This window comes from Heptranchias perlo, chromosome 3 (assembly GCF_035084215.1).
Source record: "Heptranchias perlo isolate sHepPer1 chromosome 3, sHepPer1.hap1, whole genome shotgun sequence".
In the NCBI taxonomy this organism is placed as follows: domain Eukaryota; kingdom Metazoa; phylum Chordata; class Chondrichthyes; order Hexanchiformes; family Hexanchidae; genus Heptranchias; species Heptranchias perlo.
The window spans coordinates 116,227,499-116,240,804 of NC_090327.1; the positions used below are offsets into that span (position 1 = coordinate 116,227,499).

Consider the following 13,306-nt stretch of genomic DNA (forward strand, 5'->3'; position numbering starts at 1 on the left):
TAAGTTGTTTTTGTATAACTCAATCTATTTTTCCTCATCAATTTTCTTATCAATTTTCTTCCCTTCCTTCCTGAAGGGGTTGATTCCATGTTGGTGTAAAGTGTAAGGGCCCACGGCTGTCTGTCACCCTCTGGTACCTTCACCAAGTGTCATTATTCATGTGAGCTTTGACACTTGAGTGTTGACGGGCTATTGGATTGCAAGGACACACCTGATGTCCACACATTCAGAGTCACTGAATAGCAATCAGGAGTGGGAACCCTGGATGTTTTTCCTGTCCCTAAATCAAGGGCACAGATGCCAATTGTGGCACTTCTAACACTGCTCCAGCTAAGATTAGTTCACTCAGTAGTAAAGGAATCAAACATACTATCTTTCTGGTTGCTATAGCTATGTTTTTTTTAATTCATTCATGGGATGTGGGCGTCGCTGGCAAGGCCAGCATTTATTGCCCATCCCTAATTGCCCTTGAGAAGGTGGTGGTGGTGAGCCGCCTTCTTGAACCGCTGCAGTCCGTGTGGTGAAGGTTCTCCCACAGTGCTGTTAGGAAGGGAGTTCCAGGATTTTGACCCAGCGACGATGAAGGAACGGCGATATATTTCCAAGTCAGGATGGTGTGTGACATGGAGGGGAACGTGCAGGTGGTGTTGTTCCCTTGTGCCTGCTGCTCTTGTCCTTCTAGGTAGTAGAGGTCGCGGGTTTGAGAGGTGCTGTCGAAGAAGCCTTGGCGAGTTGCTGCAGTGCATCCTGTGAATGGTACACACTGCAGCCACAGTGAAGGGAGTGAATGTTTAGGGTGGTGGATGGGGTGCCAATCAAGTAGGCTGCTTTGTCCTGGATGGTGTCGAGCTTCTTGAGTGTTGTTGGAGCTGTACTCATCCAGGCAAGTGGAGAGTATTCCATCACACTCCTGACTTGTGCCTTGTAGATGGTGGAAAGGCTTTGGGGAGTGAGGAGGTGAGTCACTCGCCGCAGAATACCCAGCCTCTGACCTGCTCTCGTAGCCACAGTATTTATATGGCTGGTCCAGTTAAGTTTCTGGTCAATGGTGACCCCCAGGATGTTGATGGTGGGGGATTCGGCGATGGTAATGCCGTTGAATGTCAAGGGGAGGTGATTAGACTCTCTCTTGTTGGAGATGGTCATTGCCTGGCACTTGTCTGGCGCGAATGTTACTTGCCACTTATCAGCCCTAGCCTGGATGTTGACCAGGTTTTGCTGCATGCGGGCTCGGACTGCTTCATTATCTGAGGGGTTGTGAATGGAACTGAACACTGTGCAATCATCAGCGAACATCCCCATTTCTGATCTTATGATGGAGGGAAGGTCATTGATGAAGCAGCTGAAGATGGTTGGGCCTAGGACACTGCCCTGAGGAACTCCTGCAGCAATGTCCTGGGGCTGAGATGATTGGCCTCCAACAACCACTACCATCTTCCTTTGTGCTAGGTATGACTCCAGCCACTGGAGACTTTTCCCCCTGATTCCCATTGACTTTAATTTTACTAGGGCTCCTTGGTGCCACACTCGGTCAAATGCTGCCTTGATGTGAAGGGCAGTCATTCCCATCTCACCTCTGGAATTCACTCTTTTGTCCATGTTTGGACCAAGGCTGTAATGAGGTCTGGAGCCGAGTGGTCCTGGCGGAACCCAAACTGAGCATCGGTGAGCAGGTTATTGGTGAGTAAGTGCCGCTTGATAGCACTGTCGACGACATCTTCCATCACTTTGCTGATGATTGAGAGTAGACTGATGGGGCTGTAATTGGCTGGATTGGATTTGTCCTGCTTTTTGTGGACAGGACATACCTGGGCAATTTTCCACATTGTTGGGTAGATGCCAGTGTTGTAGCTGTATTGGAACAGCTTGGCTAGAGGCCTATGCAGAGGTGTTGAAAGAATTGCCAATCGCTTTCTTAAAGTGTGGCCAGATTTAAAGAGTGCTTTTACCTTGAAGGATGTTATTGATGGTGCAGTTTTCTCACTGTTCACAAATATAAGGGTGGTGACTTGTAGCGTTGCAACTGTATCACAGACTGAGATTTTCATGGGTACTGTTTATCCCATAAAAAAAGAGAAAAACACTTTTCTGAACAATGGAAAGGTTCATATAACATTCCCACAAGACATCCACCAATTTTATAGGGAACACGAGAAGTTCAAATGAAACTAGTGGCCTTTTTCACTCAGCACTCAGCAAAGCAAAGAGGTGTAGCTACCATTTTGCATGACAACTTACCAATCATGGTGAACGAGGCAAAGACAGATATGGAGAGAAGCTTTGTACCACAAAAAATGTGAACTGGATATTACTACAATAACAGTAACAATAATTTAGATTTATATAGCATTAGTCACAGAAAAGAACATTTCAGAGCATTTTACAAGGGAAGAAGTGCATACTGAGGAGGAAAAGGAGAAGTTTGAGAGGTGGGAAACAAATACATAGTTGAAGGGATGTTTTTACTGGGCTTTTGAAGGCAGAGCGCAGGGTGTTAAAATTGGCCCTTTAGTTAATTTTTAAAAATTAATTTTAGTCAATATTATTTTAAGCATGAACTTGCAGATTGTTTTAAATCTCTCATTTTTTTTCTTGACAATTGCTAGCCTCTCCTCTCCTATGAGTGTTGGCTCCTTGCTAGGATATGGTTCCATCGGTGATAGCAACTCTCTAGCTCCTCACCCAGGTGGGCATTATGCAAAGTTGAGTCTTGACAGTGAGTGTTGGCAGGTAATTAACTGCAGGGGACATCACAGCCAAGCCTGATCCTATCCTTATCTGTCACCCACACATGTACCAATCCAACATAGGTTTCTGCGTGATCAGGAATGGGAACCGTAGCTGAATTTTTCCTCCCTAACCCAGGGTGCCCAGGCCAATTGTAGTGCCCCTAGCAGCGTTATGGCTGAGATCAGGTAACTCAGCGCAGATTCCAGATTAAACCAGGGATCTTCTTGATCTGTATGGCTCAGATACTCACTAGAAAAACCAGCTGCGCCATTTTGGGTGAGCTTTATCCTCGTCATTCTTCTTCAGAAGTAAATGGCTACAATCTTGAAAGTCTGCTAAACAACTTGTATTTAATAATGAGATGACCTGGGAATTTTAAATGTTAAATTCCCCAATCATCTCATTATTGAATGCAGTTTGTTTCAGCAGTGCATCATGCAGCTAGCATGAAATTCTGGTTCATGATTTGACACAAACACATTCAAAATAATTAAATATCCATTGAAATGCACTGTATGTCATAGCACGGAAATAAAACGTCATATAGCAGCCTATAATACAAGCAGTTACTTTGATAAATCCACTGTATTCTATGTTCTTTTGACGGCAGTAACACATCATTTTATGACAGGGAATTGATGCACTAAGTTGCAATTTACGATGATGAATTGTACGAGATATTGATTTTTTTTGTACGTATTTAAATTGAGCAGTAGATCAAAAGGTCTGTATTAACTCCGTGACCCACTTGTAAACTAAGCTACCACTTAGTGCCGAGATGGTCCAGTGAATTTAATAATTAATCCCAATTTAGGAGATTTTGGCCTGGATTTTCCTCTCATTGGTTGGTTTGCAATGGAGCAGTCTTAACACCCACCAATATGAAACTGCTGCAGTCTGCTTACTAAATAAAGTATTTTTTCCTTCATTTTTTATTTATTTTAGGCTTCTCTATGTCATGTGCCCTTCCACGGCCAATGGGCTGAGCAAGCAACCTGGTCTTGAACCATGTGACAGGAAGAGGACGTATACATGGCCTAATGGATTAGGACAGTGGATCTGGGTTTGAATTCAGCTAAGACTGAAATGATAAGAGTCTTCTCTCCACTGACCATTGAGTGGGACTTGAACACACAACCTTCTGACTCAGAGGTGAGCGTGTTACCAACTGAACCATAGCTGATACTATTCAGTTATTTAGTTCCATTTCAGGCAGGGTGTATAACAGGGGGCCGAGGCAATACCACGTGTTCTGTGTTATCCCCCAAGGCAAATTTCAACCCCAAAGAATGAAACACCAAAGAAAGGGCACAAGAGTTGCACATGGTAATTCGTCCGTTGATTTTCTTTGCCATCCTGTAGAGGAGTGTTTGACCTCTACTCTGTCCCTTCCTCGCACAGCAGGGTGGGATTGTATCATGTAGGGAATTAGAGACCTGTGCCATGGCAACGTGCATTGGAGCAACCAATTCATTGTTAATGCTAAATTGGTTGATCACTGAAATCACTAATTGCATACAGAAGAACAGATGTCCAAGGGCAAATTAAATGATAGCATCCTGATTTGGTGTGTATGCATCGGCAAGTACATGAATGGTGCTGGGTAATAAGGGGCCGATAATGCGGGCTTGAGTGCCATGCCACCGGTGCTGTGCAAGCACTACAGGCAAAATGTCCTGAGACTCTGTGCCTCTGGCGAGGCCTCTGAAAATGTTGCCTTACATATGCCAAACACAAATGAGCTGACCTCACCAGATAAAGTGAGGTCACCTCATTTGCATTGAAATTACATAGAAATTACAATACAGACACAGGCCATGTGGGTGTTTATCCTCCACACAAACAGTAGTCCTAATCACATGTGCCCATTCAGTTCCCATATTTTTTTATTCCTCTTTCCTTCAACCACCTATCTAATCTATTCTTAAATGTTGATGGTCTCTACTTCAATCACTAACTCCAGTAATGCATTCCGCAGGCACCTAACCCTCTCTGTAAAAAAGTTTCACCTGCTCGCTGTCCTAAATTTCTAACATTTAATCTTATATCTATGTCTCCTCGTTCTGGACCCCCCTCAATCACTGGAAACATTGGGGGCGATTTTCAACTGCCCGCCGCCCATTTCCCACCTCATTTATGTTGAAGTTGGGTGCCTAATGAGCCTAGCACACAGCTAGTTCACTGGCTCCCTGTCCCATTTGCAATCTCTGCCTGTATTTGGGCGCATTAAGCACCTTGGACACATTGTAAGCTTCAGGTCTCTTTGTCTGAGTTTCCAGGGTGCCCGCCATTGCATTACCTGACCCTAATAATCTCAGCATAGTACTGGTATGCAATGCCCAGTATCACACTGAGCCATGAAGATCGACAAGGTCCCAGATTTGAACCTTGGTTGAGTTAACTGATCTCAGCTGAGAAAAGAGCAGGGATGATATAACTGACCTCAGCATTCCTTGGATAAGGAGAGCGAAAAAAAATCAGGAGGGTTCTTGCACTTGATCACTATCCAGTGATACCTACTGAGATGTGTGTGTGTATGGCAATATCAGTTGAGGACAGGTTTGGGCTCAAATGTGATGCCCCAACCAAGGTTCACTAGATTGATTCCTGGGATGAGAGGGTTGTCTTATGAGGAGAGATTGGGTATAGAATGGACCCATGCTCTCTGGAGTTTAGAAGAATGAGAGGTGATCTCATTGAAATGTATAAAATTCCTAAAAGGCTTGACAGGGTGGATGCTGAGCGGCTATTTCCCCAGGCTGGAGTGTCTAGAACTTGAGGTCATAGTCTCAAGATAAGGGATCGGCCATTTAGGACCGAGATGAGGAAAAATTTCTTCACTCAGTAGGTTGTGAATCTTTGGAATTCTCTACCCCAGAGGCCTGTGGATGCTGAGTCATTGAGTATATTCAAAACTGAGATCGATGGATACTTGGACACTAAGGAAATCAGGGGATATGGAGATAGGGCTGGAAAGTGGAGTTGACAGTGGATTTCAACAGCACCTCCCAAACCCGCGACCTCTACCACCTAGAAGGACATGACAGCAGGCGCATGGAAACACCACCACTTGCACGTTCCCCTCCAAGTCACACACCATCCTGACTTGGAAATATATCGCCGTTCCTTCATCGTCGCTGGGTCAAAATCCTGGAACTCCCTTCCTAACAGCACTGTGGGAGAACCTTCACCACACGGACTGCAGCGGTTCAAGAAGGCGGCTCACCACAACCTTCTCAAGAGCAATTAGGGCTGGGCAATAAATGCCGGCCTCGCCAGCGACACCCACATTCCATGAATGAATTAAAAAAAAGATAGAAGATCTGACGTGATCTGATTGAATGGTGGAGCAGGCTTGAGGGGCCGTATAGCTTACTCTGGTTCGATTTCTCAATAGCCTGCTAGTGCTTGTTTCTAGGCTGACACACAAAGAAAGATCACCTGGATGAGGAACAGGGAGATTGCAGATTGTCCATATCCCAGCATGAATTGGCACCTTCAGAGAAGAAACTGGAGAAACATATCAATTCAAATGAACCTAACATTATTGTAGAATCAGTATGTTATAACGTGAGTTTACATGTTGCTTAGTATAAACCAGGTGAAATTCAATTTATAACCTATCGATCGACAGTAAAACACTCTTTTCAATGTAAATTCATCAAGTATACAAAATATCAGTTACATCCATAGGGCCCAGAAATTTGTGGGATGTGATCCTAGAACTTTCTATAGGACTGCGCCAGCACTGCCCTCTGGCACTGACCCCGCTGGAATATGTGGAGTCAGCGGGGGGCACCTAATGTGCATGGGGCATGCAGGCACCTGCGCCAGTACAGGTGTATCTCAAGCAGCCACTAGCCCAAAGCTGCCGGAATCTCCAACGTAGACTTGTCATCCGAGAGAGTCCATGCCTGTAGCTCCGCCCCTTCCGCATCACTAGTTTAGTAATGGGTGACAGAGGCACTGAGTGAGATGTCCCAGTTTAGTTAAGGATCCAGTGTATCTGGTTTTTGGCCTTTTTCCAAGCCTTTCTGCTGCATTCCCACTGGAGGAAATATGATTTCATGGTCTCGTAGATCAGGGAATAATTCTGCGCGGCCACAATTTGGCGGGGAGCATATTAGAAACTCGGGCAGGCACCGCCCACGATTTTCCATCCATTAAAATGAAAACTCATAATGAAGAACAAAAATATATGCAGAATTACAATAGTAAGAACATCCATCAATGATTTCAGGTGTGGGATAAGCATAGGCTTATGGCTTTGAGAATGATCTTTTCCTAACCAGCCACTAGTTGGCTATTTTCCACACATTTGGGTTCTCCAAATTGTTCTAAGCTTCTCATGTAACTTGGATGAATATATAGTTAGGAACAAGATTAAGAGATAGAAGAATAAGTACAGATGAAGATGATCGAATACTTTGTGGAACATAATAGTTCCTGAATTGCTTGGACATTGAAAATATAACACCAAGGAAGGCAAGCAGTGCAGGGAGAATAATTGTAGAGTGTAAGATTAGAGAGACATTCTGGAGAAGGTTTTCCTTTAGGGCAGGAAGAAATTTTGCAGAACATTCCCTCAGGAGATGGAATGTGTTGGGCAGAGTCCATCAAAACAGCTTGTGGAAAGTGTAATTAGCTTCATGGAAAAAATGGTCTGCGCATTGTTCCAGACATGAAGTTTTGAAACAATCTTCCCTCATCAAGTCAGTTAAACCCCTCTACATGTGCACGCATCCTTGCCATGACAGGGAAACTGAAACAACCCCCAGCACTGTTTACTAAGACAAGACAAACAGGATTTGACAGAATTTGGGAATAATTCGGAATTTCAACCAAACTGGATCATTCAGTGCATGCTGGTTTGGTTGTCAGTTTTAGTCGAAATGTATGCTGGTAAGATTTCCATAGGTTTTGTGTAATTCAAGATAATTGCATTTTACGCAGATTCCATTGAAATTTATAAAGTTTCTAAGCTTTCAGGGAAGAAAACTGTATAAAATTGTATTTATTTTGAAGCCATGTCTTAGTATATATCCATTATTTTTTTCCACTCCAAACTTAAAATAAACAAGTGATTATTGGCTAGCAGCATAATGCCACATTGCATGTTGATCTCATAGAATAGGAATTTCTGTTACAAATGTTCACAATGCCCCAGTCAAAATATCCAATAATTTTATTATCATCAATCTGTGGTACTCACATTTCTGGGCAGCACTATGTAACAGATCAAGCTGCCAGTACAATGAAGCCATGCCATACCACAGAGTCATATTTCAGACACCTAAAAGGATGAATAAAAATTTCTCTTTCAAGGGACTAAATTGCTGTACTGAATGAACTTATGAATCTAATGGTTTATGAAGTTAATGTTTGTTCAAAAAATTATTCTTCTCCTCAAGAACTATGCATAATGTTAATCCAAGGAGGCTACAATGGGCAGTTGTGTGTGATCAACGTGACTTTACCGTCATGAAGGAGTTGGGCTACTTAGTGAGCCTCATAGCAGCCAACTTAAAGAAAGAAAGGCATCCAAAAACATACATACTGCAACAGTTACAGGATATTGGAATACAGGAATCTAATTGAATCAAATGTGATGTTGGCCAAAGGAATTTATTCAGCAAACTAGCCAGAGAAGAGCAGCCTCTTCCTCAGTTAAACTAAAACATATCACACAAACACTTCCCGAAACCCCAACATAAAACTCCCCTCAATTGACTCTGTTAACTTAGCCATTGAGGAAGCTCAAGCTTTTATCAGCTATAGAAGTTAAAGTTTAAAATTTATTGACTATGGGGCTGATAATGGGATGGGAGGTGCCTAAAGTGCAGCTGCAATTTGGGTCCAGGGTCCAGGAATTATGAGGTTCTGAAGCCTGAGGCCTACTCAGTGATCAATGCACACAGCGCACAACAATGCGGCTGCAAGTAATTTATTAATCTGCATATATCTCAAGCGATTTGTGTGTATTGAACATGAGCACCGTGTGCATATGATGCTTTAAGGCCTTATTTTTAAGGTAAATGAAGGGAGCTCCTTTTAGCGCAACTAGAGCATCTGAAAGGCACTTAGTTATTCAGAGCCCATTTCAAATGAGTGCTTCAAAGGAGGCATGTACAAAATTTGACCTTTTCTTCTTGAGCGATGTCTCTTCCTTATAGGGTAATCGTTCATTATTGTACCTCCAGCGGGCAATCTATGAATGGGGCTATTGTGCCCCCCAACCAGTTTCTTCCCCAAAAACTGCCACAGCTTTAATGGCAGCTAGCAGCCCTTTAATAGCTATTAATGTCCAATAACCTGGCTACCCATAGCATGCCCAGTGGATGTTAATGATTCCATGACAATATTTCGATGAATAGCAGGGAAGTTCTCCCTGGTGTCCTGGCCAATATTTATTCCTCAACCAACATCACTAAAAACAGATGATCTGGTCATTATCAAATTGCTGTTTGTGGGATCTTGCTGTGTGCAAATTGGCTTCTGTGTTTCCTACATTACAATAGGGACAACCCTTCAAAAGTACTTAATTGGCTGTAAAGCACTTTGGGACATCCTGAGATTGTGAAAAGCACTATATAAGTGCTAGTTCTTTCTTTCTTTCTTTATCATGTACTAAATGCTGGGAGAAGCATAAAAATATTTAAATAAGCTGATTGTGCATTAAAGTGCGGGGTCAGCCTCTTCCTCCCAATGATGCAAGGCCGTCCCAGTGCTGCTGTGCCGGGACTGTAGTAACTGCCCCTATATATGAATTATTTCATTTCAATCATTTTGATATTGATGGAAACTCAATAGATAAACAAAAACAGTCATTTACAATTCCCCATACAGGAATATAATAGAAAAGCACTGTTATTTGTAACTAGCATTTTGAATTTCAAAATATGGCTTCTCAGTGGACTGGAAACCTGTCTCCAAAAGATTGTCAATGTGTATTTCAGTGTCTCCGTTAGTAATCCTATATTTTCCACTAAGATTGGTTTCCTTTCATTTCTCATTTCCTCTTCATAAGCCAGGTGCAGTCTCCGCAGTGCCCATATAGCATATGTGCTGCTCGCTCATCTTTTCCAAACTCCAAGATTCACTGCCTCAGCTATTTGCTTGCTGAATGTATTCTCTGCCAAGCCCAGTAATTCTGTGCTGTTGAATAAGCAGTTAGAACCCAATCACACTGGATTTCCTTCAGTAATTCATGGGGCTCCAAACTACATGAGCATTCAGAAGACACCTAAATAGTAGGAAATAAAATCTGTGGCTTTATGATGCCATTTGCAGAATAATTCCATTTAAAAAAAACCTAATCAGCCTTGTAAGAGTATTCTTCAGCAGATCAAAACTTGCCAAACATTGTTTTGTCAGTGTTACATACAAACAAAACTGTTCTGTAATTTATGATGGAGAATGTTTTTTCTAAGAAGTGTTTATGATTTTAGTTTTGCTGTATTTGTAAAGCTCATGCATCTGTTAACAATTCCAGCAGGAAGCTTATGAAATTAGCCAAAACATATACAATACTGCAATTTGGCACAAAATGGTCTTCCTATTTAACTCCTTTCAAGCCAGCCATCGCATTGATAATTCATTTAGTAAAATCTTTTCCCAGCCATCTTCCATCCTAAGCTTTCATTTCCATAAAAAATATATTTAGATAGATAGTCCCATCAAATCCAAAAGCTTCCTTGCAATACTTCAAAGCCTAAAGCAGGAATGCTCATTTCGTAGCCTGTAGCTAACTGTGGCCCTTGTGCATCTCTGCTGTCGCTATCTAATGGAATCTGATCCAGCTCTCCATTTTCTACCCAAACCATAGCTGAAGTGACTAATAACCCCAATTCCTCAACATGCTTTAGCTGCTCCTTCCTGGGTCTGCTCAGCCTGAATAGAGGCATTCAGCAGAAGCTGTAGAGATATGATTGCACCCTTTTGATCTGCTGCAACACCCAGACAGTAAGATTTTTCAAAACACCTCAAATGACGGTGCCCTGTAAGCAAATGGCAAATTGGGTTTCTGGACCTGTGGCAGTGGGACTTCTAAATGGACTCGTAGCCAGGATAGATTTTCAGTTCTTTGGGGGCCTTTGCCACCCTCTCTCAAAAAGCACCTCCCCCTCTGCTTCCCTTGGTCCAGCAGCACTTCTACAGTCGCCTCAAAGATCCTGGATCTCTCCTGTAGAACTAACAGACATTTTGTAATAGAAAATTTTCAGCTTCTGCTCCCAAACCAGCTTGGTCCTTTAAACTGCGCAAGTGTTTAAACCCTGAAGGTGCATTCCATTTTCTGCCCTCAAATGGACAAGCTCCCAGTGGGAGGTGTCTACAATGGGTGAGTCCATAGGGAGAGTTCTGATGGTATTGATAAACCACTGATGAGGTATCTAAGTGGACAATATTCAGGCTGGTTCAGATGCAGAAACCAAGGTCTCAAGATGTCTTGTCCATCAGCAGTGGAAAACAGCATTGATGTCCGATCCCTTAGAGTAATCTAACATAATTTCAGCCAAGCCTGAATGAAGTGTTGAATTCCTGCTAGGGCTGGAATTCTTCTCAGAGATGTTTATTCTTACTTTCTAAGTATGTTGCTGATAGCCAAATCCAACAACACAATCCGTCCAGTGTTCCTTTTGTTTGTCCAATTATGAAGTTGAAGGTTTCCATCGGGCCCAGATTTGTTATTTTTTTTCTTAATTCTTGCAGAGTTGACTGCGTGTGCCACCTCAGCCAGGATAACTAAGCCATCGCATTGCTGCCTTTACTGTTTCACCATTCCCTGGAATTACTAATAGAATTTATGAAGGAAAATTGTGGTTAAGAGAAAGGCAAAGCCATCCAAGCAGGGCCATTAGTGGCAAAAACACAAAACAAATAGCATCCTGCAGTTGTTCAAGAATTTGAAACTTGGATCTGGCACACGCTGAAGACCCAGAAGACATTTTGGATAAAAAAAATCTTTCAGGTCAGCATGCCAGAAAAGCAATGCAGCACAATGAATTATACAGAGTTTCTCATGCAGTGGATCGGATTGCAGTGGTAACTGATGGGTGGTAAATGGTACAATTTTAAAGGGGGTGCAAGAATAGAGAGACCTGGGGGTTCACATACACAAATCTTTCAAGATGGCAGGACAAGTTGATAAAGCTGTTACAGGCTTTATAAATAGAGGCATAGGGTACAAAAGCAAGGAAGTTATGCTAAACCTTTATAAATCACTGATTAGGCCTCAGCTGGAGTATTGTGTCCAATTCTGGACACCACACTTTAGGAGGATGTCAAAGCCTCAGGTAGGGAGTAGAGGAGATTTAGAATGGTACCAGGAATGAGGGACTTCAGTTATGTGGAGAGACTGGAGAAGCTGGGATTGTTCTCCTTAGGGCAGAGAAGGTTAAGGAGAGATTTAATGGAGGTATCCAAAATTATGAAGGGTTTTGATAGGAGAATAAGGAGAAACTGTTTCCAATGGCAGGAGGGTCGGTAACCAGAGGACACAGATTTAAGGTAATTGGCAAAAGAGGGGAGATGAGGAGAAATGTTTTTATGCAGTGAGTTGTTGTGATCTAGAATGCACTGCCCGAAAGGGTGGTGGAAGCAGATTCAATAGTAACTTTCAAAAGGGAATTGGATAAATACTTGAAAAGGAAAAATTTGCAGGGCTATGGGGAAAGAGCAGGGGAGAAGGACTAATTGGATAGCTCTTTCAAAGAGTCGGCACAGGTACAATGGGTCGAATGGCCTTCTTCTGTGCTATATGATTCTATGATAATAAGAGAAAAAACTCAAGATGCACACCAAGGAAAAGGTAACGTGGGTTTAAACATCTCCTGAAGGGACGGGCATCTCTCTTCTTTACTGGTCACATATATAACCTTATCCATGGTCGTACAGAGTACAAAACTGATGAGTCAAAGGTGCTCTAAATTTACAAAATTGATCTAAAAGCCCCATATCTTTACTAGCTTTTCATCCCTCCTCATGCCCACATTCATCAGTAAGTTGGGTTATTTTCACTCTGTATTAGGAGACGGTGCCAAACTGGAGCCTTTAAAGTCAGTCCTGGATGCTATCCAATCACGTACAATATTGGCTATTGTACCAACAGGATAATTACTCAAATGGAATGTCAGGTAGTCATAAAGTCACAGTGCCAGATCTGATGGGGCTACCATTTGTCTTTACTGCATTCTCATAGGTGACTACTTCCAGTTTACAAGTAGACATAGTTAATATGCAAAGAATTTTAAAGAGATACAAGTAAAAATAATACAGGTCACTTTTTAGCTTGTTGTTTTCCTTATATCAAGAGTTACTTAAAGTGATTTTGATTTGAAAGCATTTATCAAATTCCCAAGTGCAGACATGGCCATAGCATGACTCTCTCTGGCTCTGCCTGCCCATGAAGTTGAAGGCAGAAAGCAGAGGAAATAGATTTTCTAGCTCTGTAGCAAGTACTGCAATCTGCACCCCTAGGTTAGGTAAGCAGAAGTCAGTTATAATACATTGCCCTGACTATATGCAAACATTGGAAGAATACCTCCTACTACACAACTGCGACTTTTTATTCCATCAT

General features: G+C 42.4%; 1 long non-coding RNA gene across 1 annotated transcript in view; it reads left to right on the plus strand.

Annotated features, from left to right (window-relative positions):
• The first annotated feature begins 3,757 nt into the window (after positions 1 to 3,757).
• The window catches only part of LOC137307122 (uncharacterized), a 36,622-nt gene continuing 27,073 nt past the window's right edge, over positions 3,758 to 13,306 (plus strand). Inside the window, exon 1 of the long non-coding RNA XR_010959046.1 lies at positions 3,758 to 3,882. This is a non-coding gene — a long non-coding RNA (uncharacterized lncRNA). The remainder of the gene's footprint in view (positions 3,883 to 13,306) is intronic.